Source organism: Kogia breviceps, chromosome 7 (genome assembly GCF_026419965.1).
Source record: "Kogia breviceps isolate mKogBre1 chromosome 7, mKogBre1 haplotype 1, whole genome shotgun sequence".
Classification (NCBI taxonomy): Eukaryota; Metazoa; Chordata; class Mammalia; order Artiodactyla; family Physeteridae; genus Kogia; species Kogia breviceps.
Genome location: NC_081316.1, coordinates 109,309,485 through 109,315,484, shown reverse-complemented (window position 1 = coordinate 109,315,484; position 6,000 = coordinate 109,309,485).

The window sequence follows — 6,000 nt, the reverse complement described above, 5'->3', positions numbered from 1 at the left end:
TGAATTATGGTTTTCTCAGGGTACATGCCCAGTAATGGGATTGCTGTGTTGTATAGTAGCTCTGTTTCTGGTTTTTTAAGGAACTTCCATACTGTTCTCCATATTGGCTGTATCAATTTACATTCCCACCAGGAGTGTAAGAGGGTTCCCTTTCCTCCATACCCTCTCCAGCATTTATTGTTTGTAGATTTTTTGATGATGGCCATTCTGACTGGTGTGAGGCGATACCTCATTGTAGTTTTGATTTGCATTTCTCTAATGATTAGTGATGTTAAGCATCCTTTCATGTGTCCATTGGCAATCTGGATATCTTCTTTGGAGAAATGTCTATTTAGGTTTTAAGACCATTTTTGTATTGGGTTGTATGTTTTTTGGTTTTTGGTTTTTTTTGCGGTACGTGGGCCTCTCACTGTTGTGGCCTCTCCCGTTGAGGAGCGCAGGCTCCGGACGCGCAGGCTCAGCAGCCATGGCTCACGGGCCCAGCCGCTCCGCGGCATGTGGGATCCTCCCGGACCGGGGCACGAACCTGTGTCCCCTGCATTGGCAGGCGTACTCTCAACCACTGCGCCACCAGGGAAGCCCCGTGAAGCAGGGACATTTTATAAGCCACTGAGCATATGGGAGCTGGGGACCCTGCCAGTGAAAGAAGGTCTAGTAAAGGTGAGTTTGCAAGCCCTCAAGTACCCAAGTTGCTGCAGGTGCTTTTACACACACTCACAGACACACACACGCACACACACAGCCTTTGTCAAAAATGTCAGGGAAAAACTGCATCCTCTAGTACCCGCTTGGAGAGTCACTGTACTATTCGCATTATAAATGGTCCAAAAAGTTGTGCAGTAGAGAAAATAGTTTAACTTTATTTCATGTAGCATGGTCCAAACATTTTTGGCCTCAGAGACCTCTGTCATGAAATGCCTTATGACATGTCACTGAACACTAGTGTTCCCCAAAACAGACAATGACAGGGAGACAAGGTTTCCTTAGCCACAGACTGAGACTCTGTGGGTCCTGGAGGGACCCACAGTTAGGAGGTCTGCCAGGGGTCTGCAAATCCCTGTGCGCTCCAAACCCTGAGTAAACAACAATTCTCAAACACATATGTGCTACTTTTAAAAAATGTGCTAATATTTGCAATTTAAAAAATATTAATTCTTAATTACTCAATACTAAATGTCTAACTGTGATCCTATTATGTGGGAGCATGGAGAATATTTTCTCATTCAAAAGAATTTTTATAAGTAAGAGTTTGTGAATCTACCAAACTTAAAATGATTTTAATCCTATAAATAATAATGGCTAATATCTTTTGGTGCTTAATATTCAGGTACTATACTCAGTGCTTCATAAAATTGTCTCCCTTAATCCTACAGCAGTCCTATGAGGTAGGTACTGTTATTATCATTTTCATTGTATAGGTGAGAAAAATGAGACTTAGTGAAATGAAGTGCAGGAATTCATTAAGCATCACAAAATAAACAGTGGTCGAGTTGGAATTTCAACCCAGCAGCCTGACTCCAGAGCCTATATTTTAACCATTTGGCGCTCACCCCTTATCAAGACAATGTGTCCCGAAGGGAATAAGGCCCAAGCCACGTGTCTGAGCTTTGTCAGGGAAGAATGGAGATTTCTGTGTTTGATGGCAGCTGATTCCGTTCCCGAGACACTTGTCCGTTGGACTTTTCTTCCACCAGACCACCCTTCCCTTCTCTTCATTAATTCTGCAATTTAAAAAGAAAGAAATGCAATTCAGCATTTCGAGGAAAATGAAGGCATGAGAGAAGGGACCTTTCCTCAACTTTCTTTCAGGTAAAAAATTAATGTTTTTCCCTCGTGAAATTACACCCATCTCCACAGCACCTCACCAGGATTTGGCCTAGAAAGAATTGAAAAAAGCACATTTTGACAGAATTACCAAGAGAGTTATGAAGCAAAACAGTCCTGGGGGAGAGAAGCCTCAATGTGCTTTTCCTAAAAGAGGGGACTCTGCATGGTTCGATCGAGGCCCGTCATCTCACTTTTGGTAATAATGCTGAATTATGTGCACCCTTCTCAGTCAGAGACAAGACAAGCGATTTGAGTGAGTTAAGATGTACCTTTAACCTATGGCAAAGCTTAATATATACGATTTTTTTAAAAACGAACACACCAGAGAGCAAAAGGAAGGCAGAAAATGAAATGGTGGTCCTTCATGCATAAAGATGACAATGATTGCCAAATAAGGGTCCTTGACTCTCTGCTGCATAAATTATCGGCTGAGTGCTACTCTGCCTAATGTCTCAGATTGGCACTGATTTTGTCTTTCTTTCAGCATATGGAATAGATTTTTGCTTACACATAAACAGAATCACCCCATCCCAGATAGTATCCCACCAGGAAAAGAGAACATCAAATTGCTTTCCTGAGCTGTTTTTCTTTTAGCAAGTTATTTTCCAGAGTTTTCCCAGCGTGTTTCAAGCAGCACTTTAATACCTCAACTCCTGAGGTGCAACAGTATATTATAAATGATGTACTGGGGAAAAAACTTATTTAGGATCTGGATGGGAGTTAATAATTTAACTGCCTTTTTTTTTTTTTTTTTTTTTTTTTTTTTTGCTGTATGCGGGCCTCTCACTGCTGTGGTCTCTCCCGTTGCGGAGCACAGGCTCCGGACGCGCAGGCTCAGTGGCCATGGCTCACGGGCCCAGCCGCTCCGCGGCATGTGGGATCTTCCCGGACCAGGGCTCGATCCCGTGTGCCCTGCATCGGCAGGCGGACTCTCAACCACTGCGCCACCAGGGAAGCCCTAACTGCCTTTTTTTTTTTTTTTTTTTTTCCTAACTGCCTTTTTAAGAGCTGCATTTCAACATGTGTCGATGAAGGCTCCATGGGAGAAACAAAACGTTAGAACAGTCTACCTTAAACCAATCAGTACTTAGACCACCCAGAGTGACAACACTTGGCATAATTTCTTTTATAGATTAGTATGAGCACTGTATTGTATAGATGTAAGTATATATATATAAAATTATATAATTATATATAATTATATATGAATATATATATATAACATTCATGTATATAATTCATATATACATGAATGTTCTTCCAACTAAAAGCAGGGTGAAAGAAGAAAAAACAAGGGCAAGAACAAAGAGGACTCCAAAGTGAGGCTTATAAAATGCACACAGTTTTGACATACAGTTTACAGTTGGGCCTCAAATTGAACTTTCCAGATATTCATTCAACAAAGGGAAGTAACCTTGTCAGTTCACAGCATTGAAAGGATAAAACCAAGTACCCAAGGGATTTTTAAAGCTGTTTTTGGCACCAAGATCAGATATGGCTCTATCCCTAGAGGCCTGGTAAAATGGACACTGTATGATGCAGTGATCATCAGACTCAAAAACATTCTTAACAATAGAGTTAGTGACATTCATTGGTTGTTTCTCATAAAGCCCTTCCATCTCAGCTAATAGCATCTCACCAAAGGGTAACTCTGTAAGAATAATTCTTCAGGGGCCCAGTATAGTCTGTATAATCTGCTCTCTGCTGATCAACCATGTGCAGCTAGAAACTGAAACCAGAAAACCTTAATTAATAAAATATACTGGCTGGTTATCACCTAACGTGCAAGGAGTTAGATTTTTCCAGTAAATGCTTTACTGAATTAAATTTTGATCAGCTTGAAAAGTCTGAAGAGGCTTTCCACCAGCATAATAAATACCAGAAAGAGGATGCAGCTAATGGCAGTGCATAGTAGCAGCCTGGGAAAGGGTCATTGTCGCCGTCATTATCATCACAATCTCTTCCATTTCTTGGGCCCTTCTTATTTACTAAGCTCTGTCTATATGCACTTTACATGTGTTATCTCTGTAATCCTCTGTAATCCAATACTGCAAGAGATTTTATTTTACCAAAAAAAGACATTGGCGATCATAACCATTAAATGAATTGCCCAAAGCACCACCAGCTCATAAGTGGTACAGCCAGAATCTGACTCCAGTTCTGACTCTCTGTCGTCCCATACCACCTTTATATTTCTATCGCTAATTAGGACACCCCCACCCCTCCCAACCAGCACCACCAATTTCTTGTAAACCCTTTCTATTTCGTATGACTTCTTTCCAGATGGCACATAGGACTAAAAATCATTTGAAAACAGAAATCACTCTGTTGATCTTTTGAGTAGATTTAATATTCTAGTAGAGAGAGAGAGAAAAGCACTTCTCCATCCTTTGACTTTGCTGGTAGCAATAGTGCAATCTGAGTTCTTGGACAGTCTTGACTTCTACTGACTAACGCATTCTCATGAAAAACCACTTATCTGCATTCCTTTAACGAGGTTACTGACCCTTTAACACATCTGTGGTAGGGTTGCTGTTCTTTGGTTTTGTTGTTTTGTTTTCCTGCTGGCATCTGTTTTGTTTTGTCAGTACACACCGAGACAATGCTAGGGCTGCTACAAGCAGCCTCCGTATGTTACACATGCACTCAAATCATGAGACCTTAGGAAAAAGCATCCCTGTTGGCCTTAGATCAATAGCTCAGTGTCCCCAAATAGCTAACCAAGGCTATGTCCATATAATTAAGAATATTGCTTTGAAAGAATGACTGAGTGAGTGTTTTTGTGGTCAGTGATTAAACTTGAAAGATAGCATGGTTCACCTGAGATATGGGGGTTTTCACTCAATATTATATGGTAAAGAGTTAGCCATGTGTAGAGGTGGTTTTTTTCACCTTTACAACTGTGAATCGTTCCATTTCCGATTAAATCATAACTTAAAAAAATCTGTCCATTTGTTGGTGGACATTTAAATTTTTTCCAGATTTTTTTTTTTAAGCAATCTGTTTGTTTTGCCGTTACAGACTGCTGCAGTGTATATTCTTGTTCATGTCTACTTGTGAACATTTGCAAGAATTTTTCTAGAGTATATGCCAGGATCTGGAATTGATGATTCATAGAGTATTCCTTATCTTTACCTTTACTAGAGATTGCCAATTTTTCTTCCCGGATTACACTCTGACCGACAGTGCAGGTATGAGACTTCTTTTAAGCCAAAATCCTCACCAGCCCTTGTTATTATCAGACTTTTATTTATTTATTTAGTCTCCTTGATAGGTATGAAATAGTATTTTATTATTGTTTTGAAGATCTTCAGGTGTTTGAAAAATAGCTGACTTGGTAGCTCTGTGAAAACATAGCCTGGTTCTAAATGTAGTGGACGATATGCGAGAATCTATTCGGTGTATTCAATGACTGTGGTCAAGGAGACCAGTTGCGGCCAGTGCTTTGAGCAGCTGTATTTAAAATAAACATGTCACTGGCATTCGTATTTTGACAAATTGCTAAAATATGTCTTCTCCTTTTCCTATGCTACTTACCTTTTTACCTTTTTCTGCTCAGATTGGGCTGTGAATTTGGCGCTACCAATAAATAAGTCAAGACTGGTGCTCATCTGCATGGGGCAAGTAGTGGCTTAGAAATTTGAAGGCTTGCTTTAGACTGTGGCCTGAACTTCCTTAGACATACTTGAAGATGTTCCAGATGGCTGAGGTGGGGCAGAGTGGGGTGGGAGGGGGTGGGATGGAGGATTCGGCCTCTGCCACCCAGGTGCAGGCCGGAAGCTGAGTAGGGAGGTGACTGCAAAGGCACCTGTGAGGATACTTATTTCATCCTTTTAGCCTTGTTGTAGCTCTGCTACAGGGAATTGAGAAAGAGTCCTATGTCCACTTGAGTCCTTTTGTCAAAGAGCGAAAGTGGCCCCAGAGACAAAGGTAGCAGCAGGAGTGATTTGTGATTAAGATTCCAAGGTGAAGGTGAATCTTGAGGGGACAGAGATCTGGTCCAGACTCTCCCGTTCTTGCAAAGAGATTCTACCTCCATTTCAATCTTGGAAGGTTTTATTAAGGGAGGCTGTGGTGTTTTTTACATTTAGCATTTCCCGCAAAGGCTGCTGGGGCAGGTGACTCCTGGCTGACCCAATTGTGAAACAAGCCTCCTAGTCCTTATTTTCCAGG